Consider the following 24331-nt stretch of genomic DNA (forward strand, 5'->3'; position numbering starts at 1 on the left):
GGGGATGGCATCTGAAATGTAAATAAAATATAAAAAGTATGTTATTTAATTTAAAATAAAAAATATCAAGCTATATAATTAAATTGGCTCACGTTGAATAAAAATTTTAGTTTTTTACAAAGTAAAAATTATTTTTATATTCTGTAGTGAATATTACTTAAGTCAAGCCACAAGGTAGACTGAGTATGTTTCTTTTCTTTTTCTTTCTTTCTTTCTTTCTTTTTTTTTTTTTTTTTTTTTTTTTTTGGTTTTTCGAGACAAGGTTTCTTTGTGTAGTCCTGGCTGTCCTGGAACTCACTCTGTAGACCAGGCTGGCCTCGAACTCAGAAATCTGCCTGCCTCTGCCTCCCAAGTGCTGGGATTAAAGGTGTGCGCCACCACCACCCAGCTGTTTCTTTTCTTTAATTGTTATTTATGTTGCATAAATCTAAATTAAAGTTAAATATCCCCTATATCAGTTTAGAGAAATTATCCAGTTGTTATTATGATTAATACAGTATATTTGTTTTGTAGAAATATTGTTTTGTATTCAATAGGCAGAAAGGTGATAATTTTCAACACTTTATTGAAAACACAAGGAGAAACTTGGCTCATTGATTAGCACATGTGCAAATACATTGTTGCATATGTTCACAGAAAAAGAAGGCTTCCCTGAGGATAAGTTGCAGAAAAATCATGGATTTGTTATGAAGAGGACAGAATTGACAATTGTAGCATTTTATTCATTCAAATTATGAACAAAATTATAATTTTCAGTGGATAATTTCTGAAGAATTTGAAATTTGTGCTAGACATAGGTATTAATTACCCTAAAACACACATTTAACTGCACACTTTTTGATCACTTTATACAGCATCACATCAGTGTAACTGTATTTCTAAAAGGTGGATATTTATGGTTTTCCATGGATAATTCAAAACATATGGAAGATTTATAGGTATGAATGCTTAATATAATTCACAGGGGACTGAAGAGCTTTGGCTGTATTTTGAATTTTTATTGGTGAAATTGACATTTGAAAGGCTTTTCTTCCTTATTATTTCAGGGTTTTATTTCAGTCTCTCTTTAACTTTAGCATGGTTAATTTTGATGACTTAATTTTTTCTTTGTAAAATAAATAAAGGAACAAAGGCTCCATCACACAGCTACTAGACAGTTGGTTCAATAGAGCCGTAATTATTCCATTGTGATGGTCTCTTAATTGTACGAATACACTTGAAATGTAAGCTGTTTACTTAATAAGTTATAATGACTTTTGCAGAGACAGAGAGCAAAATGCTTCTGTGATTTTAAAATATAAGTGTTTGATGTAACAAATATCCTGTGCAATATCTAGAAACAAAATCTTTGGGCATATTATCAATGTTTACCTCTTGGAGTTCTGGAATGAAAGTATGGATGGCTGAAACTGAAACAAACATATGAACTCATTTTAATGGTATGCACATGCGTGGTGGCTGAGACTTCACAGTCAGCACATTGTAAAATTCATGACCCAAAGTCTGTCTTTGGTGATTCAGGTCCATGTTCTCTCCTGTGTACAATATCATCAGGCTGGGTTTACACAGTTATCCATTAATTGTTTTTCTCATGATCAAGTAGGTATAATTCATGTAGCATTCCTATGCTAGATGAAAATTGCAACTATTATACTTTCTTGACTTTTATTTTAGTTGATTGGTTTTTTTTTTTTTAATCAATCGCTCATTGAACTGTTGCTGGATATTATGGCGTTTACTTTACAGATTTTTCAGAATTGTAGGAAAACAGGAGCATGTGATTGTCTCTGTGCAGACACAAAGTCACTTAGCAGAGAACCTTAGATGGTAATCAGAACTGGTAACGTAAGCAGGCATGGCGATGTAAGAGCATGTAAAGTTTCCAAGTATGTGACTCAAATTGCATCTGCTTTGTTATGCTCCTGGGTTCCAGATCAGGCACCCTAATCAGATTCACGCTGTACTGCTCAGTCCTTTTATATTCCTATGTTTATTTGATTGCTTTATTGTTTACATTCCAGTGTTTTAAAAATTGCTTTCATCTCTGCTTGGCTGTCTGTTTCCCAAAGGGGATATGAATCTACATATCTAACTTCTAGAAGATCTGCTGCTTTTCCACAGATTTGCACTTAGTTGACCTGTCTACTGACTGATGGGTCTCCTGCAACAGCACCCATCTACCTGTTGAGTCATTCTGTTGACCTCAATTGGATCTCTTGTTCCAGATGCAATCCTGGACAGCCAGCTGTTGACTATGGACACATTTCTTGCACATCATATATTCAGTGTTATGTTAAGCCAAGTTGGTTCATTTGAAAGCTAAGCCTCTTTATCAGAGGATAATTATGAGAGCAGTATGTGCTCTTAAACACTGAACCACCTCTTCAGATGTTCTGTATTTATTTTTAAGACAGTGACACTTATTTTTTTATTGGTTAGAATAACTAATATATCCTTGGAAATTAGAAAATGATTGTGTATTTGTGAGTTGAGACATGAAAACTATAGCATTGAAAAAAAAATAAAGCTTCTCTTAAAAAATTAACCACCTTTCATTTTTTTTCAAACTTAGATCACAGAAACATTTTATAATCAAACCTTCAACCAAAGAAGTGTATAATTAATTTGAACCAAACAATTATTTTTACCAGTGCTTCAAAAATTATTAATGATCTTTTATGATAGCCAAATCTCTTGTGGGGAATGTGTTATGTCATGCAGAATCACCTTTTATAACAACATTATATTTTTTTAAACTGAACCCAAGAATGTTGAAAGAGGTCTGTCCTTAGCAAAAATACATTTTTTCTTATGGTGTATCATTTTTTCTTTGCTTAAGAGATCATGGCTGTATACCAAGTAACTGGGAATTTAAACTGATGTGAGGAATTTAAATTACCTCACAGAATTTTTCTTGTAGCTTTAGTAGCATTCAGTTGGCTAAAGATTTTTCTTTTCTTTTTCATTTTTTTTTAACACTGTGTAAGGATTACGGAATCTTGATGAAACAAGATTAATTTCTATTCTTTAAACATTTTAGAAATATGTCTACCCTGCTATCTTTTTACTCTTTGATTTCTCATCTGCAAAAGTTGGGACTTTAAGGATAATGACAGGAAAGGAGATGAGGTTTCATTAAATTCAAAAAGGCCACGATTAATAAATTAGAACTATTGTGGATGTCAGTCTGGAGTAGAATCTCTTTGCTTAGAGGCAATGTGGTGAGGCAGCCAGAGAATTTAATCACTACTTACTCTTATACATTTTTAAACATTTTTATTCATCTTATTTTTTTTTTTTAGTTCTGTATCAATACTCCCTTCCCTTTCTAAAATATCTTCACAACTATAGAACTATTCCTACTGTTTCTGTAATTCTGGTTTTGATTTTGCTTGTTTTTATGAGAGGATAAAAATAGTAGTGAGTAGGATTTTGAGCTAACAAGGGCAATGATGATGACCAAAAGCATACTGTGAGCAAGAGAGCGGTTTGCAGAGAAATGTGCAGAAAAGATATGAACAACAACTTAATCACATCTGCTTAGAGGTATGGAAAATTGAAACTTTGTCAACTAGGAAAATGCACTTCAAACTTTTCCTGAACTTTCGGGGACCTATCCAACCTTGAACACCTGTTTTCAGTTGAATAGGCATAAGAAGAAAGCAGGTGACATTCATTCTAAAGCCAAGAAAAAAAAAAAAAAAAGCCAGGTTCAGAACTAAGTGTTTTAGTTAGGAGAGATGACAGAGGTTCTGGTTAGTCAACAAAATGATGGACTGGGTAATAGGACTATCTTGTACCTCACTGGTACAAATTAGCATAATTATACTCTAATTGTATTTTGAGAGAAAAGTTTTATTTTAACAGGAAGGGTGATATGTAGGAGGAGCTAAGGTGGGAGGAGTACTGAGAGGAAGAGAAGGAGTAAAGAGAGGAGGAGAAGAAGGAGAGGAGAGGCTAGGTGATGAGAGAGAGAAAGAGAGAGAAAGAGAGGTGGGGGGGCATGGAGGCAGATGTTCATGTGTCTCCACCAGTCAAAGATAGTTGATATATCTACATTGGATATTGGGTTACACTTCTGATTGAGCATTACCAAACTTATAAAGCCTTTGATTAACATTTAAAAAATTGTATAAAAGCAAAAAGGAAAAGGGGGCATGGAGTAGGGGTTTTCTAGGGAGGGGAAATAGGGAAAGGGGATGGCTTCTGAAATGTAAATAAAATATCCAATTAAAAAAAAAACTAAAAAAAAAATGAAGAAGAAGAAGAAAGCAGGGGAGACACGTGTAAACGAGGCTGAAGACATGTTGAAGACTGATTGTTTTCATATTGCTACCCCGGAACTGGTCTTGGTAAAGCGCGGAAAAGATTATGGGTCTTGGTGAAAGGATTGTGGGTCTTGGTGAAGGGATTGTGGGTCTTGGTGAAGGGATTGTGGCTCTTGGTTGAAAGGATTGTGGGTCTTAGTGAAAAGATTGTGGGTCTTGGATAAAAGATCTTGAGGGTTGATTTTTGAGCTCTGTATTCAGCTTCTTTACTATTAGCTTTTCTCCCCCTGAAACTTTAAAGAAGGCACCTAACCTAATTTTAGTTATTTCTGTAATATTGAGAGCATGGAACTTATTTCTTCTCTCACCCCCACAGACTTAGAAAAGAAAGATTGTGGACAAACTGCTTTATAAGCCACAAAAGATTATACGAGCAATTTTGCTTCCTCTTCGTAGAGTAGACTCCCGAATACTCAGCAAGTTATTAGTGCCCTTTCATTAAAGAACTGTTCTTAGCTAGGTCTTTTCACAAGTTCCATATAAGTTGTATTTAATAGTGCCAGATACTTACCATGTAGGCATTACTAGTTTCATGTTATAGCTGAAGAAATAGAACACAGTGAAACCCACTCACCTGCTTATAATCCTTGAGTTCCTAAGCAGCTGAGCTAACACATCTTTATCAAAACTTATAGCTCTCCAAATAGAACTGAGTTCTGAAGACTGCAACAACCAACCCTTGTGCTGTAGCTCATAGCTGAGTGAAAAGTGCCTGGTATTGTAAATACTGCTTTTATTTCCTTAAAGGAAGTGATGAGATAGATGAAAGGCATACCACAGCTGTGTGACTACATGTCTTTGCTGAGCCCAGAGTGTTTTCTTCTCTTTTCTAATTATGCCTCTGTCCATGCCTGGAACCTTCTTGCCTCCATACAATCTAATCTTCTAAGCTGACTGATTCAATCTAGCTTCTCTTGGCTTCAGACATGCTCTGCCTAGCCTCTTACAAACTTTGGCAATATGTTATAATCTGCAGACTCCTCATTCTCTGGCTCACTTTGTCTTCATCTGTGTCTAGCTTGTTTTCTCTGTAACTTGTCTCTGTAAACTGTTCAGTAAAACTGCCATACACCCTACCCCACACCACACATATCCTTTCTCTTGTTGTTCTTAAATTGTCTCTCTTCCTTCTGCTGTTCTCTGTGAGTTGGATGTATTCTATTCATGACTCATTCTCTCAAATCTTTCCTGATTTGTCACTTTGTCTGCCCTTCAATAGATGTCACTTTGAACCATAGCTACTTTCTTCTATAAATTAACCTTACCTTAATTGATAGGGGTTACAGGTGTGTGCTAAGGGTACATCTGTTTTCAGCCAGATCATATTGTAATCCAGGATAGTTCTGGATGGGATCCCTTGCCAGAGCAGCCATGTTGGCAGATTAAAATTCTTCTACATGATGTCTTTGAGAAATTTTGTTCGGAACATGCTTCTGCTGGTTTCCAAAGCATGCAACCATTGGCTGGTCACTTCTCCAGCTTTTGCCTTGGCTATACCCAGTGCTGACTGATCCTTTCCAGAAAACAGCAGAAAATAAGCAGAGTCTTACAGAGGAGAGGGTTAGATGTAAAACAGTTGTCACTAGAAACTTGTTTCTGAATGTCTTCCTAGGATTCAGTTTGTATCTATTATCATATTAGGACTTCCCTGCTTTGAACTTTTCCTGTCAGGAATGATTCTCAGAAGGCTAATTATTTTTTTTTAGATTGACTGTGAATTTAATTGTTGACTAAGTCTTTCTGAGAATATTCATTGTTTGTAACTTGGAGTAAAATAATTTGCCTTTCTTTAGAAACATTTCCATGAATAGAAGGGAGGGAAGATTTGAAGGGGTGTGTGTATGTGTATGTTGTAGTGTGTGTGTAAGTGCACATGCATGGGCTTGTGTGTGTATGATTTTTGGGAGGACACTAAGTGGGAAAATATAAAATTAACATTTTAAAGAAGGGCAAATAGATTTATCTATCTCTTAAAAATCATTAGATTATTATATAATAAGTCATACCTGATACCTAATCTTGGTTGTCAACTTAACTGCATCCGGGAACAACAACAACAAAACCCACCGGCTGTTAGGCACTCCTGTGAGAAATCTCCTTGCTTAGAATATTTGAAGTAGGAAGATCCACTCTAAATTGGGGCGGCACCTTTTGTTAGCAGCACAGATAAAAGAAAATGGACAAGAAAACTTCGCTTTTTTTCTGTTTACCTTCACTTTCACTAGCTTCCCTGTCTCTCCTAGTGTTGGGACATTCATTTACCAGTATTAGAACAAAATCGTTAGGGTTTCTAATTAGCAGCTCTCCAGGAGCTCTTATGACTTCAGGTCTGGATTAGTACTGCTGAGACATCCAGCCTCCTGGACTAAACAATTACCAGATTCTCAGCATTTTTAAATCGTGAGGCAACCACTGTTGCACTGCCTGGGCAGTATCCTGTAAGCCCTTTAAATATAGACAGCCATCCTATCAGCTCGGTTTCTGTAGAAAACTCCAAATAATACAAGGCACAATTGGTCTGAATGATTTCAAAGTATCTTAAGCGATGTTTTTGTTTTATGTTTTAAGATTTCAAATGTGCTTTTACATGTCTGAGAGACATCAACAACACAATGTATAACAAACAGTGACATAGATCCTATTGGCAAATGAGATCTGTTCTGAATAGAGGAGAAAGGGTTAGGCGATGATATGTAACTGTGAGTTTAGAGATCAGAAGCTAAACTCAGATAAACAACCATGACAGAAGACACTAAAAATGTTACCCCTTGTAGATTCTTGCCTAAACTTGACTAAAGATAGAAACAAGCATGAATGTACCAATAGGCTACATATATTTATAAATAAAAACAGAAAAGTAACTCCTAGGTAGGAATGGGGCTTTCTCCCTTTGTAAACATCCTTTGCTATCATTAACTAAACAAATGCATTTATGCAGAAAAAATTACCAAATTATCGTTATTATTAACATTATATTTACAGTTCTACTAAAGACAAAAATTGAATTTCATTCTGATTTATAAGACTGTTTGATATGGCAACATAATAAAATTTAAGTTGTTTTCTGTCTACGGAAGCCTTTATAGTTGGAATGACTCAGTAACTAAATAATTCCATTCAAATAGGAAACCTGGCTTAGGAAAAAGAGAAAAATACATGAGGCTTTGTTTTACCCTTTGTGTGTGTGGGGGGGGGGGGAAGGGGAGAGGGATGCTAGGTTTATAGATGAAGCTTAAAATGTTTTAAGACTATAAGAGTCCTTAAGAATAACGTTTAATTTTAGCAAAAAGGCAAGGTGTTTCTTATTTGTGCTGACTGAGAAGGGAATGACGTAGAAGAGACTTCCCAGCACCCAAATGAAAAACTTAACTCTGTAAAAATCACAATTACTTTAAATTGGTCCCTTGGTTTCCTCTTAGGGTGAAGGCATCTTCACCCATTCCTGAAAATCCTTAAGGGAGTCCCAGGCTAAATACAGATTAATTCAACTCTGGTTCCTGTAGAGAGAGATGAAGTATTTCTTGGCTGAGGGCAGCTTCTAGGGAAAAGTACAGCAGTCACATTTCCAAGGAGGTAATGTCCTTCCTGATCCTCTGATGTGTCAATATCAAAGTTTTATTTTCTCACTTTCCACTAGGAGCTTGGCGACCCTCCGGTCTCACTAGTGTCTGGCATATCGCTTACAGCATGGAACCCTGAATAATTCTTGGTGTAATGAAACAATAGGGGTACAGATTCAAGGGTGACGGTTGAATAACTAGCATTGCCAGTAAAAGAAAAAAATAAAAGAAGAGAAGAAAAACATGCACTGAATAGAATGGACATATCTGGCAGGGGTTCAGGTCTTCCTGAAGGTCTGTGTCTTTAGATGACCACAGAGCTAGTGAGTCATTGAGGATTTGTTATTGAGGTAGATAGGTAGGGTACAGAACAATCATAGACAGGAAACAGTCTTTAGGAAGACAGCTAAGTGGAACTGTGGGGAAAGTGGTGTCAAGATCACAGTGATTTCTCCTTTGTGGCATGTTCTGATAATGGTTTACAAAGACCCCCCTTGAAGGACAAAGGAAACTTTTCCTTGGATTGAAGGACAGCAGGGTTTACATGCCATCCTTCTTCACCTGCATTCAACATAGACCAGGTCACAGAACCTTCAGACTGGTCTCTTGAAAATATCTAGAAAATAGAGCTCTATGGCTCTTCCTAGACATGAGAGAGGCATCATAGCTACAGTCAGTATGGCTTCTCTGTTGTTACTGAAGTCCTTTCTTGTAGGAGTATTATATTTATATTATTTATGGCTCACAGTATAAGTCTATTACTTAAAAGAATTTTGAGAAACTAGTTCGTGGAAAAATAATTTTTACTCAGTTCCAACAAGATGTAAAATAAGAGCTAGTTCTTAGTACTTAGAAAGGTAGTTTTGTAATAGGGTGATAGGAGTTTGTTTGTTTGTTTTTTTTAAATAAAAGCTTAATAATAAAATTAAAACATGGAAACAAATTTAGGGCTCACAGTAAGTATGAATAGCAGGCTTCCACAAGATCAGACACTGGGTTCCAGTTTCTCTCATCATAGGACAGTTCAAGTCAGTTTCATTCACTTGCATTTTGCTTGCAGCCACTTAACCCAATACTTACTAATTACGAGATATTTTTAAATGCCATGCACTTAGGAAGAAATGAGTGACTTGTTTAAGAGAAAGAAAATAGAAGAGATCAAAGAATGCTCCTAGAGGAGATGCTGCAGGAGGAGTAAAGCTGAAGAGTGCTTGGCTCAGGTGGAAAGTACAAGGAAAAGTGTCACATGAAGTTTCCTGTTGTGAACCAAGGGTCACAGAGACAGAACCCATCATGATTCCCACATGCAAATAAATTTAGGGTACCAAGAAGAGTGGATGACGTAGCAATGTAATTTCTCCAACTTTCAGATTATTCTCTGACTGTGACTGATGAGTTATGGCGGCAGGCTTTAGACAAGCCCCGGATATGGGCACAATCCTAAGCAGAAAAATTTCCATTTGATTTGAAGTATTAGTGGTTGCTATTATGTTTGACAGATTCAAGCAAATCGGTGTGTTGGTCCAAATTTTAAAACTGTGGTTTTAAAAAGAATTCTAATTCCAGCAGGACAAATTGCTCAACTCACTTTGCTAATAACTACACTTTCAAGGCCATTAATGATGGAAGAAATTTCAATAAGTCAAACAACAATGGATAGCTATTTTCAGAATTTCATGAAGCATGTGAGTAGTAGAACAATACAAAAATCACTAATATAACAGCTTAGTAAAAAATAGAATCATCATTTTATTACAGCCAATGTCAAGGTATTTAGGACACGGTCTTTAGAGGCTAGAGCTCAGTCTTTACCTCATTAGGAGGAAAGGCATATTGCTTGTCTGTCCTTTCTAACCATGGAAAGTTTTGTTTTATTCCTAGTTCTATTTGGATATCTACAAAATGTATTTAAATAAAATATTTTTCAAGATACAATTTATTTTGCATACTACAATCTTATTATATCACTAGGTTGACATTGTGTTGCATATATTGGATAATATTAACCCAGAAGTCTATCTACAATAGCAAATGTGAGTGGGAAAGTGGCAATGGATCATCATGTACATTAATTTACTGGGAATTGGTTTGATTTATAATTAATAAAATAAATACCCGAGAGATGTCTATTATACTATCATTTTAAAGGGATTCAACTTTGCCAGAGAAATGTAGGACAGATACATTTATGTTGAAAGACTGAATTGCTGAGTGTGACTCTCTCATGTCCTCTCAGGCTTTCTCTTTGAAAACGATAATTGTTGTGTCTCCTGGAAGGGCTGGCAATCTTAAAGCCCATGTCAGTTGTATAAGAAAATGGGCTGGATGGGCTGTAGGATGATACAAGCACGGCTGAGTAAGCATGGCTGAACAACAATCTTCCTCTATGCAGTCTAAGATTTATGAGAAAGGTGAGACCCAAAAGTCAGGAGTATCCATGTTGGGATAGACTGTGACCCCATTTAGTCTTAGGGTTGGGTAAATGGCATTAGTAAACTGAGATTTGTTGTTCTCAAACAGAAACTACAACCTGCCAGTCTTTCTAGGGAATAAGAGGGTGTTCTAGAGTCCTTTATAATAATATAAGTGAAAACAGGAGGGTTTACATTATATTCTCAAATGCAATGTGCTATATTAACAACTGTCACTCTGGTAGTGAGAAATAAAAAGGATAAAACACAGTATTACTTTAGGACTAGGTCAGTTTTCCTTTAGAGAAACCCCTGCTACCATTGCTTGGTTGAGGCTTGTTATTTCCCCCTTTCCTTGTGGGAATAGGTCAGGAACTCACAGTGCCTTCACTCTGCAATCTAATGTTCAGTGACTCAGCTCTGAATCCATCCCTATGGAAGGGGACCTGGCTGAGTCACGCTCTTTGTTTCTAGGCTTGCCTTAATGTCTTGGCACTAGAAGACAAGTGGTTCTCAAGGCTTGGGGTAGATAAGGTCATTTCCTGCTTAGGTCTAGAGCACAGCTTCTTACGTAATATAAAGCAAATCAAATACTTGGACCTGAAGGGAATGAATCTGACTCTGACACTCATTATATCATAGGAAGTAGCCAGGGCCTTATTTTGTCTTAAAGCAAAGCAATTGATCTTGATTACTCTATGGTCATTGATTGGGTATTACACATCACGTGTATCTGGAAAGTAAATCCAGCAATGACCCAACATAAGTTTTGCAGAAATGCTAGTTCATGGTCTTCCCACACAGAATATCATTTTAAAATGGAATATTGTAGCTCCTCCGTAAGGGAGAGACATTTTAAATCTATTTTTAGTATATAGAATGGGAGAAGCTTCTGTGGTAAATGCTAAAATTAAAGTTATGTTCCTGGTTGTATTTTTGGTTTTTCTTTTGAGATGAACTTATCTTTATTTGATAAGTATGTGTGTTTTGTTTGTATGTACATATGTATATTGTGTGCATGCATGGTGCATGTGGAAACCAGAAAAGGGAATCTGAAGTTAAAGATGGTTGTGAACTCCCATGTGGGTGTAAGAAAACTGAACCTTGGTCTTCACCAAGATCAGCAAGTGCTCTTAGCTGCTGGTATTTCTTTCCATCACCCTCCTACATTTTATTCTTGAAGGATATAAACATGCATTTGACTAGAAGCTGTAAACTGACTGTTAATTGATTTTAATGGTTTGGAAAACCTCACTTTAAAAAACTGTACCAGCATTGGGTATATGACTACATTGTAAGTAGCAAAGATGGGCAATCAATTTATATTTGTTGTAATAAAAGGATTCTTACTGTAGGAAATAAAAAACTTAAATACACTATCATGGATCTTTAGATGTACCACACAATTGTTTTCCCTTATACACAGCAGACATAATTTAAGCTACAGCTATGTTTCTACTAGTTTTATTTTATGAATACAACAGAGTTTGAAAAGATCAGATGTCTTTCTAATCTGTAACCTTATTTCCCTTATTCTATTTTCTATATACAATGTTCAGTCTTACCAAGTGTAATTTATGCATCTATTTAAAATCAAGCAATGAGAACTAGAACTAAGTTCAGTGTGTACAGATCTGAACATAAGTGCAATTGAGGTACATTTATATGTTTAATACCAGAAAAACAATCAACATAACTGAAATCAACAGTATTCATTTAATATGACAGCTAGAGTTGCCTTGCTGGGACAACAGCAATAAGAATTGGTCACTAATATTGCAACAAACTGTAAAAAAATCCCCCAAACAAAATAATATTCCCTGGTTTGGTCACTTGCTATATCTACAGCATGCCTTGAAGCCATTATGGCAAAAATCTACTTCATAGTTCAAAGCCTAAATACTTTATAATGGATAGTACCCAATAATCAAATTCATGGTTGAAATTTCATCAAAATACATAAATATATAAATACTTATATGGAATATAATTGTCTGATGTTCATTAGACTAAGATTTGCTAACATACTTGTCAAAATCATTTCCATTACTCTTTGAGTGTTCTCCAATTACATTTCAGTTGTTTAAACATTAGAGCCATTACATGGCATTTCTTCTATTCAATATGTTTGAAATAATTCTTGTAGAGCATTCTCTAAAATCGTTCTGGTCTCAGAGTCTAGTCTAAAAAGTGAATCAACACCAAATACACTGGAAAGCCTAGATCCTAGACCCAAGCTGCAACTAACAGTGGTTTAGCTCATAAAGTGTCATAGGATATCAAAGCATAAGTGGGCAGTCACCTTAAGACCTAAGTCCTAGTGCTGTTGAAATGAGATAGAGGTAGTAGAAAACCATTTCATGATCAAACTCACCCTTCAGTCTTTTTGCATCTTAGTTTGCTCATTGAAGTTTAGAACTTCAAGGTCAGACAGTGTATTTGCTACATTTGTAAACAGGCAATCCTGCAACATTAGCTCTTACCTATTAGTTGTTCTTTCTAACCAGTCATTACAGAAGCCCTATAAGTGGAGTTTCAATTCCTAGTGCTTTGTTGTTGTTGCTCTGGTTGAGATACGATTTCTCTGCATAGCTGTGGCTGTCCCCAAACTCACTCTGTCAACCCATCTGCTTATGCTATCCGAGTGCTGTGATTAAAGACATGCACCACCACTGTCTGCCATTAGTTGTTCTTTGCTCCACAAAGAAAAGAGAGTTATGGAATTAGCATACCTTTGTTTTGCCCCTATGGCATCTCATTTAAATATTTTTGTTAAGCTCTGTGCAAGTCTCTTTCATATATCTATTGAAACTGTCTTATCTGTAAAGCAAGAGCTCATTCTTGGATGAAGTGTTGTAGGACTCACAGAATATGGATGTTTATGAATGCTTTGTGGAATGATGTGTGCTGTCAGTTGATAAGAATGTCCACCAACTTACACATCTCTGAGTGAAATGAGAGCAAGGAAGGATCTCTGGGATGCTGTGTGTTATGGGCCAACAAATGATGTTGATTTAATGACTTTAATAATGGGTTTGGCATTTCCCTGTGTCCCATCTAATCTAATAGGAAATTTTAAAGTGTGTATTAAAGCCACCCCTGTAACTACTTTAAAGTACAAATATCTCTTGTTTCCAGTTTTCTTAACAATTTTGTAATTTGGGGTTTCTTATATTTTTCCATTCTATGCTGAGGTTATCTAGGTATCCTCACAATCTCTCTGCTTCTGACCCACAACTAGCAATTGTTTTTTCATAAAACAACAGTAGATTCATAGTTTCTATTGACCAAAATATAATAATAATAATATGATACATTCACAACTTTTAAAAAATGCAATATATCTAAAGTCTCATTTTAAAATCTGGAATAACTTCCTTACCTGTCATGGAATATGCATTATCAAAAGCAATGCACTTATATCTTAGGTTTGTAAGGCTCTGTGCAGAATCTTACCCATCCTTGGCTTGCCAGCGTGTTAATTTAATAACTGTATCTGGGGGTCCATTTTCAGTTTTAAGCTATGTACTTTGGCTGCCAACATGTTGATGTTGTTAAAGACAAGCTTTAACACGATAAGCAGGAATAAAAGTATTCCCAGGACAAAAAGGGCTAGCATGATCAAGCTATACACGCCATTTTTGAAGCTTGACCAAAATAGAAATATTGACCTTAGGCCATGGGTAATTTTATCTGCAGTATCTACTACATTGATGCTCAGCAGAGCAGCATTCCTGAAACTCATAAGCTCCCTATGTATCATTAAAACATCTCGAGAGGTGTTAAAATTATGCCAAATACACTGTATGTGTCATTAAACTTCTTCCTAATTATAATGACTATGACTGACAGGTAAGGAAGGCATTCTTGCCAGAGTAACCAAAGACGGGCTTAGTCTTGTTAATGAAATAAAAAGGAGGGAGAGGTGGAGAGCCTTTGTGGCTGCTTGGCAAGAACTGACATGGGCCAAAGACAAGGAAGTAGGCTTCAGGCAGGAATCTGACATTAGGCTAGAACAAAGAAGTAATCACAGGCAGGAACCTAAATATTAGGCTAGAACAGCTAGAACAGTTCCCAATAGAGGAGTTAGAAAGAAGACTGAAGGAGCTGGAAGGGTTTGTGGCCCCATGGAGAGAGCAACAATATCAACCATCCAGAGCTCCCAGGGTCTAAACTACCAGTCTGGGACATAGGGAGGAACCCATGACTCCAGTTGTATATGTAGGTGAGGATGGCCTTGTTGGCATAGGTGGGAAAGGAGATCCTTGGTCCCATGAAGGCTGATCACCCAGTAAGGGGAAATTTGAGAGTGGGGACATGTGAGTGGGGGTAGTGGGGGCACATCATCATAGAAGCAGGAGGAGGAGGGATGGGGATAGGAAGTTCCTCGGCCAGGGTGGGGATGGGGTAAAGGGATAATATCTGAAATATGAATAAAATATCCAATTTAAAAAAGAAAAGAAACAGTGATCATGGGAGTGTTCATGTAATTGGGTTTAATGCCTTGCTTTTTCTTTGACTATTTATGTTTATTGTATTACTTGTCCCTTGACTATTTGCTATCTATTGTATTGCTAGACTCTCAACCTATAACTGACCTTAATACATGCATGTAATCAAAATGGTATAAAAGCATAAAGGAGGAGGAAGGATGGGATAGGGGCTTCTAGGGTGGTAAAATGGGGACAGGGGATGTCATCTGTATTGTAAATAAGTAAAATATCCAATAAAAACATTTTAAAAATCTAGAATACAGCTAATCAAGTACAGATGTATCTAATAATTCAGATTTTAAAAAAGGAAAATAGAATTTAAACAGATTTTTAAAGAAGTGGCCAATTTGACTTTAATTTCTAATACCATTTGATGTAGAAACCTGTATCCTTAAAGTACACCAATAATTACCTACTTTAATGCATAAACCAAGACAACTAGTATATTCATGCTCCATGTCATAATGTCTATGTTCAGCATTCCTTCCCATAACTCAAGGATCTTGATTTTACAGCTTAAATACCATTACAGCTACAAAGCATTTGTAACATAGCTTCTCTGTAACCAACTAATACTTTTTAACTAATGTAAGGGAATGCAATTGGATAACTACTAAATAATGATAACGTGAGTAAGCTATTAATTATTACAATATTACATATCACTTTGTCAGTTCAAATTCATGGCATGATTTTTCACAAATACTGTTATATTCGAATGAAGACAAGTTTTAATTGCCTTGGCATTAATCACATTGATTAGTCTTGCCTATTTTTATTTAAATGGAAGAAATTATATGTATTATAGAGAAGCACAACCAATCTGTAATGCAAGAAATAAATACACAGCAATTTTCTCAGAACCTTATGATACTTTAAAACTGTACTAAAACATAGAATGTGTTTTCACAAGATAAAAATATTTCTAAAATTTAAAATAATCAGGATTATCTTTGGTTATATTCATGATAAGATTATTTTGTCTGTGGTATACTTCAAAACATGACAACAAATTTCTCTTATTGCTGTATAAATTGTTTTTGAAATTTGTGTTTTTCCTTTTTAAGGGAATTTTTAGTTGGCAAGATAGTTTAGCACTTGCCACTCAATGATGCAAACCTGATAACACAATTTTGATCAACAGATGAAAAGAGAACCAACTCCACAATGTTGTACACACACACACACACACACACACACACACACACACACACAAATATTACTGACAAACAAAATAAAATATTTAAAGGGAAGTGTAGTTCACACACTACTACCAATTTAATACAAATTTAATGCATGAAGATATTGCACTGGTTTTAATTAATATAATATTGAAGTAATACCAAGCATGTGTTAGAGTTTGAATGTGAAATATCCTCCTCCATTGACTCTTATGTTTAAATACTACCTTTAAACTGGTGTTGCTCTTTTAAGAAATTGTGCAACATGTTTGAATAAGGGAGCATGGTGATAGATTCAGATTGGAGGCTCAAGAGTTACAGTTGGCATAGATTGGCCTGACATCTGCTTCCAGGTATAGAGATGTGATCAAGGCTTGATACAAATTTCTGATGCTAAAGATAGGAATTTGTCCCTCAGCCACAGCTTCTCTACTATGAAACTGTGAAGTATAATAAGTCTTTTCTCTCTTAAGTTGCTTAACATCAGGTTTTTCATTACAATAATAAGAAAATTCACTAGTACATTGTACACTAACATACTTCCAGGATATGGCTTCAGGAGCCATTGCAGATTCAGTTATGTCCTTTAGAAACCCTGAGATCACTGGGTTCTGAAGATTCGGAGATGGCCCATATGCAGGATGACAGCTATTCCATACATCCCAGATGAGACTTCAACACCTGCTAAAGGGCCATCGTAGTCATTGTTTTTAATCATTGTACTGATTCTAACCCAGCAATGATACTCTGTAAATCAGCCAAAGAAGAGGAGCTTTCACGACTAGCTTATCTTAACCCAACCTGTAGAATAATGAACACATGGTGCTTTATTGTGTTAAGACACTGTTTGATATGGTATAAAATGCCTAAGTAATTGATACATAAAGAGTTGATATAATATAATTGTTATTATTAACTTTTTATTGTTCTCATTTTTCCCATCAGTAATAGAAACGTGAGCTTAAGAATCAACAAAAAACAAAAGGCTACAAACTTAATGTGAAATTGAAAACAGCTTGGTATGTATGGTTTCACAGTCCAGACACTTTTCTTCATATCATAAACATTAAGAAGTTTAAATGAGATCTCATCTTCTTGCTCTAGCTTTGTCCTCTCCCTCTTGCTCCTCCTCTCTCCCTATTCCTCACCACCTCTCTATCCATGTGCTCATGGCCAGCCTCTACTCTTCTGCTCTCTGATTTTCTCTGCCTTTCTCTGTCTCTGATACCCTCTCAACTTTCTTCCCCATGTGCTGAATAAACTCTATTCTATACTAAAATAAATTTTTAATGAAAATAATACATATATGTATCAGATTTTACATGTAACAGTATCTATGCTACAAGTGAAGTTTCCATCATCAGTATGACTAAAATTTGTTAAAGTTTGCTGCTAACTATAGGCCCTAATTCATGTACTACATACATATTTTCCCCTCAGAAAAGATGACTCCTTCCATCTCTAATTTTATTGCTTAATTGTTATTTGTAAGCAAAGCTCTCTGTTGCTATTAAATGAATTCATATACATGGATTCTGTCATAGTGTATCTGTACTTTTCTCTGCAATTTATGTATTTAATTTTCTGCTTGTCTATTACACTATTTACTTTATATTTATGAGTGATCTGTTATTCCTATTAGAGAAACTAGAATAGATTTCATCAAACACTACGACTATCATTTGGGGGAGAGTATTTTAAGGCCCAGATATTATGCCTCACAGAAAACTGCACTTGAGATGTTTCAGTCAAACAAAATGTTTAAAATAAAATGTGAAAGGTTTCTTTTATAAAATCTACCTACTTCCCTCACTATCTCTGTGACAAGCATAGACAGTAACTTTCTAGTGCTATCAAAAGTTACTGTAAAAGAACTAGTACATAGACCATCTAACAGGATTCCTCAAGATTGTCTTTAATATCCATATTATTGTGAAAACATTGTCCTTATTTAAATTAAAAAAATAAAACAGAGGAAGCAACAGAAAAACAGAAAGCGTATTTATGCTTTGTTTTAAAAACAAACACCCATGTGTACATGTATGCACACACACACACACACACACACATACATACACACACACATAGGGAAAGGGGAGGGAAAGGTAAACGGAGAGACATATAGTCATACACCTACCTTATAATGTAAACCTGTATTCTTATGAGTCTATTTTGGTTCATATAATTTCCTAGTTCTGCCATTTCTTTTCAAAAAGGATTCTCACATGTATGATGATTAATAAAAAATATAGGGACAGGAATGTTGGGGCATGCATGTCATTCTAGCTGCTAGAGAGAGCACAACAAGATCGTGAGTTTAATGTCAGCCTGGCTCCAGAGAAATTTTTATCCAGCAACATGGCTACTCTAGCAAGAAATTACATCCCAAAACCTAGATCTATGTCATGTAGCTGTAATATCAAACATATCCTTGGTACACACCTTTAATCTCAAACAATGATATTTAATTGACAAAGTGATGAATCAGAGAAAGATTTGATAGAATGAGTCAGAGATGGGATAACACCCAACTCTCAGGAGAACAGCACAAGAAAGAGAAGTGACTTAAGAGCAGTGTAGAGTGAGTCAAGAGCTAAGGCAGTTTAGTGAATGCAGTTCATTTGAGTTTAGGCAATGCAATGGATTTGAGTTTAATTCAGGTGCAGTTCAGTTGTACACAACCGAGTTAGTGCAGTTCTGCTCAGTTATACTTATTTCATTCAGTTCGTGCAGTCAATGCAGTTCAGTTCATAAAATTCAGAGGCAGTTTTTCCATGCACAGCAATTCAGAGAGAAGCCAAAAGAATCCAGTTTTAATCAGTCAACTTGGAGAGGAGTTTTGAGCCAGAAAAGCTGAGTGGAACCAGACAGCCAGAGTTCAGAAAGAGCTAGATTATGAGCTTCTTCAGCAGTAAGACTCCAAGACAACAATTACATCTGGCAAATAAGTTACTTTTATACCTGGTCAAGATTATTCTCTGAAGAGAAACATTATCAACTTCATTGTGGAGTCTACCCACAATGTAACATTTTTTTTTTTTTTTTTTTTACTCTTTTGGCTTTGTGTTTGTATTCTACCAAACTCATTTAGCTCCCTTTGCTTTTCACACCCAAAGAACACATAATGAATCAGTATATATATATATATATATATATATATATATATATATATATATACACACACACACACATATATATGTGTGTGTGTGTGTATGTGTGTGTGTCTATAATCTATCTATCTATCTATCTATCTATCTATCTATCTATCTATCTATCTATCTCTATCTATCATCTACCATATCTCTATCTATATGTTAACACAGCAGGGATTATATAGAAGCCTTGCTGCATAAACTTGAGAAAGCATTTTTCGATACAATCTTACATTCATAATTGTTGCCAAGACAAGATATCCAATCAGACTACTGAATACAAACAGTGGTGACATTGGCTTTCTCAGCTTTCTTCTTCCCATTGTCTCTGTACCGAGCAGATCATTAAAAGACTGACCTGAAGACAACTGAGGCAGTATCCAATGGTACCCTTTGTGAAGCATCAAGACCATATGGCTTTATATTTCTCAGTAGTACCCACTTTTTATTAGTTAAAATAGGAGTTAGTGTGATTTTTTTCAGGAAAAAAATCTATTTTTATGACTTCATCTTATTTGAAATCTCTGACATGTCTTTCTAGACTTATTTCCAAACAATATAAAGCAGATTTAATTGTTTATTAACCTGTTACCATTAGTTACTAAGTTAGTTTTTCTCCATTTACTATGATAGTTTTTCTATAATCCTTTCATATGAAAGTTTGGATACTCATCAGAGTGAGATATCTGTAACAAGTTTGTTAAGTTTGTAGAAGCCAATGTTTATTGTCTTAATTTACGTCTTTTGGTGAATTTCACTCTCCTCTTCAAAAATAGTTACAATTATCATTTAACCTCCTGCCTTTTTGTCTCTTCCTACATATCACCAACTCTATGAACAGCCTCAATTTTAGATTACCACTTGCAACCTGTCAAGACTGGCAGACCAGTAGATTTAAGGCAAGCCATGTGATTTGTGACACCATTCATAATGTCAATTATATTTTCATCTGTAGACAAATTTCGTAGTTAATTTGGATCCCCAAATGAGATCTAAATTGTTCACTTTTGAATATGTTCACAAGAAATTTCAATTTTAACTTTTGAAGCAAGTGGATATAGAAATCATGGAACAAGAATTCTGAGAGAACAGAAAGGTAACAACGGCATCCTGGCTCACTCTGATCAAATATTAACCCTGTAAAGGCTGTCAGCTGTGTGGATCAGGTGCAGTGGCAAAAATGGCTCAAAACACTGGTCTCACTATTTATTGAAAGATAAAAAAAGAAAAAAGGAAAAGAAAAAGAAACAGACAAAGAAGGGAGTTTCTTTAATGTTGAACAAGAGACAATTGCATTTTGGTAATTAAAATGTGATTCCATGAACCTAAAATCGAGAGGTATGTGGTTTGTTTGTGTATGCCTATGTGTGTGCATATGCATGCATGAAATTTTACTAAACAAAGAATATGCTCTCATTAAATGTATTCATATTTAGGATAAACACTGACACAATAAATAATTTGTACAGAAAAATAAAAAAATCTAAACTAGCTGTATTGTATGTATGAACTTTTAGTTAATAATCCAGATTAAAACCCCAGGTGCACAGTGATTTTGCTCTGGGTTGAAGTTAGGAGCAGAAAATGGATACAAAATAATGTTAAATTAGAGAATATGGAAGCAACTCGATATGCTTTCGGAGTTTGCAGATTTTCTCTTTGATATAGAAATATGTTTAAAGATAGTTTTGTCTCACATAGATGAAAGAGGTTGAGAAAGTTCCCGAGAACAGCATGGTGGAGAAGATGGTATCGTGAACTAGGCAGTTCTGCTAGTGCATCTGAGTGGGAGGGAAGTCACACCTCCTCAAATTCTGGCAAGTGCAATAGCTGTAAACATGAAGGAGCCAGAGCAAATATTGTAAAAACTGCAAGGAGAGACAAACACAGCAAAAGCTGTTTCATCTGTAACAGCCGATGGAGACTGGCATCATGAGGACATTGATGGATAGAGCCTAGACTCGACCCTGAAAGCTTGCATGCAGTATGAGGCTGAGGTACTAGATCCAAAGTGATAGCAAAGAAAGGCAGATGTGAGGCTGTATTCTGTGGTCTTCCTCATGTTCAGCACTAACCCTTCAGTCATGTTTTATTACTTTTCTACCTTATCAGCACAAGGTCTTCTGTCCAATACGTCAGTAGAAAGTCTACAGAGTGGGAGCTCTGAAGCTTAACCCAAACCAACTGTCAACTCTTCACTTATTTTTACCCTGCTTCCCTATTGCCTTTTGTAGCCTAGGCAAGTATAACACTTCATCGACTTTTACTTTCTCATTTCAAAACACATCTACTTCGGTGTGTTTTAAATATGTTAAGCAAGGAGCGAGCGCCCTTCTAATCATCCAGTAGTGTCATGAAGTTCAAGCTCATCACTATTGCCTGTTAAGAACACATATTACTTGGCCTCAGTTCATACCTCTCATGATTTGAGCTAAAAAAGTTTTATGTTCCAGAATATGCCCAGGTCCCTCTGTCTCATATAGATTTGGCTGGTTCATCCTTTTGACTGTATTTTGTCAGCTTTCCAAGGCCTGGCTTTCTTCACACTTACAACACACCTAGACTGTCATTCTCACAGAGAAAGCTTTCTTAACCAAGCAGTTCAGCACACCAGTATTTTTACATTGCTGAATTTAATACCTGTATTATGTCATCTCATATTTGGCATCTTTTCTTTTTTCCTTTCCTCCCCTTCCTTTTTTCCTTCCCCCTTCCCACTTTCCTCCCCCTCCCCTTCCTTTTTTTTTTGTATTTACTTAAACCAGAAAGTGAGTTTAATAGAACAAGGACCTTCCTTTACATTTATCTTTCTGGAACTAGATTAAAAAATTACAAAACCCAAACTAGCTCATGTAAAATAATAAATGTCCTAGTTAGGGTTTTATTGCTGTAAAGAGATACCATGATCAAGATAACTCTTATAAAAGACAATGTTTAATTGGGGCTGGCTTACAGGTTCAGCTGTTCAGTCCATTATCACCAGGGCAGGAAGCATGCCAGTGTCTAGATGGGTGTGATGCTGGAGGAGCCAAGAGTTTTACATCTTGATCAGAAGGCAGCCAGGAGAAGACTCCTGTCTTCCGGGCAGCTAGAAAGAAGGTGTCAAAACCCACCCCCACAGTGAAAAACTTCTTCCAACAAGGCCACACCTCCTAATAGTGCCAATTCCTGGGCCAACCATATTCAAACCATCACAATTAAAAATTATGGACCGGGAGTAGGATAACAACTGGATTGTAAAAATAAAATAAAAGTAATAAAAATTTTATTTATTTATTTATTTATTTATTCATTTATTTTTGTATAGGTGTTTCTCCTTATGTGTGTTTGTGCCCATGAAGGGCGGAAGAGAGTGATGGACACCCTGGAACCACAGTTACAATTGTGAGCTACCATCTGGGTACTAGAAATTACAACATGACCCTATAGAAGAACAGCTCCTGCTTTTAAAACAGGATGGTCTCTTTAGCCCCTAAAATTATACTTTTATAAAAATTATTTATTTATAAGAATTAATCTTTCACCTACATGTGGAGGACTCCAAAAGAAAAACAGAAACAGTGAAAGAAATAACAGGAAGTAACCAGTATCTCTGTAGCTTGTGACTGACTCACTCATTGCAGCTAGTCAGTCCTAAACAACCTTCAGTGCAACATCAGGTGACTTAAGGTTTTTATTCAATCACTATCCTGGCATTGAGTAGCACAGACAAGTAAAGATGATCCCATGGGTCCATGGACCAGCAGATATAGACAACTGGTGAGCTCTGGGCTCTGAGAGTCTTTGTCTAAAAAAATAACACAGTAATAAAAAGGGGTGGGGTTTGATGGCTGCATGGATAATAGTTGTGTCATACCAGCCTACCAGTAAGAATTGGATCCTTGGAATCTAAATAAAGGTGGGAGAAGAGAGGTAACTCAATTGTTTTCTGACCTTGACACAGGCACTTGTGGTACATACACAGCAACACATATGCACACAAGCATGCACACAATAATAATGATGATGATAATTAATAATAATAATAATAATAATAATAATAATAATAATAATAATAATAATATTTTAAGGGTATGGAGAAGTGGCTCAGCAATTAAGAATACTGACTGATCTTCCAGAGGACACTAGTTCAACTTCTGTCACCTACATGGCTACTTATAACCACTCTCATCTTGCCTCTTCAGTGAGTCAGGCACACAAAAGGTGCACAAAAAAATCTAATATTAACTTCTGTTTTGTACATTCATGACATATGCATGCAGACTCAGCTGTATACATAAATGAACATGTCAATATACATAACACAGAAAAAATTGAATTGTTCATTTAATACATTACTTATTTTAGTAGTGAAGACTTTTTATAATTTCCGATTTTGAAATTTAGCCCACCTTGCTAATAGTTTCTTTTCAATTGAATTAAGTCAACAAATGTGCTTTTCCTGTTAGCAAACCTTTCTCTTTCTTGTAGATGACACTTTCAGTTTCAGTGTGATAGGGCTGTCAGTTATGTATGCATACTTAATAACTTAATGAAACTTGTTTAGTGACTGGCTTGTGAATAGTGAAACAATGGTAAAGTCTTGTGTGCAGCACTCATGGAATTAGGGTGCATTTCACATTTTTTTTTCTGCATTGACCAAAAGGAAAAAGTTAAGGGATGCAGTTTTACATTTTTTTTTTTTAATTTCACAAAATACGGACAAAGAAACAGTTAAGAATAGTATGCTGGGTTGGTGGGGTGATTCAAGTCTCCTACAGCTGAAAGGTTACTTAATTCAGAGCTGTGCTGAGTGTCCTGATCTATTCCTAGCCTCCTGATAGACAAAGGTTTCACCCACAATCTGCCATCAGCTCTAGAGTTATCTCCAGGCAAGGACGCTGATGCATTCGTAAGTACATCATCAAGGAAAGGGGTGGAAGCCATCAGAGCAGCGGGGACATAGTTGAGTATACTTCAGGGTCCAGCCTATTAAATATAGTTCCCAGAGGACTAGGCTGGGGGCTGTGAAAGCAGGGAGCACATTTGTCTAATCAGGGCTTTTACAGGACTCTGATTCACAACTCTTGAGTGCTTTGAAAAAAACGGCTCTTAGTAACATGCATCGGGTAGGCTGAGATAGTTAGCAGTGGGAACAGGTGTCACAAGGTAGGTGATTTGTCCCGAAGGAGCCAGATGACACTGCAAAAATTGGCTGCTGTTGCTG

General features: G+C 36.0%; 1 protein-coding gene and 1 long non-coding RNA gene across 3 annotated transcripts in view; one reads left to right on the forward strand and one right to left on the reverse strand.

The window, feature by feature from the left end:
• The window catches only part of Kcnh7 (potassium voltage-gated channel subfamily H member 7), a 434248-nt gene that overhangs the window by 186559 nt on the left and 223358 nt on the right, over positions 1–24331 (reverse strand). The gene's annotated exons all lie outside the window — the stretch shown is intronic.
• Positions 1–24331, forward strand: part of LOC143441146 (uncharacterized) — a 42318-nt gene that overhangs the window by 7980 nt on the left and 10007 nt on the right. The window contains exons 2-3 of the long non-coding RNA XR_013108371.1: positions 16919–16992; positions 22433–22509. This is a non-coding gene — a long non-coding RNA (uncharacterized LOC143441146). The remainder of the gene's footprint in view (positions 1–16918; positions 16993–22432; positions 22510–24331) is intronic.

This window comes from Arvicanthis niloticus, chromosome 2 (assembly GCF_011762505.2).
Source record: "Arvicanthis niloticus isolate mArvNil1 chromosome 2, mArvNil1.pat.X, whole genome shotgun sequence".
Classification (NCBI taxonomy): domain Eukaryota; kingdom Metazoa; phylum Chordata; class Mammalia; order Rodentia; family Muridae; genus Arvicanthis; species Arvicanthis niloticus.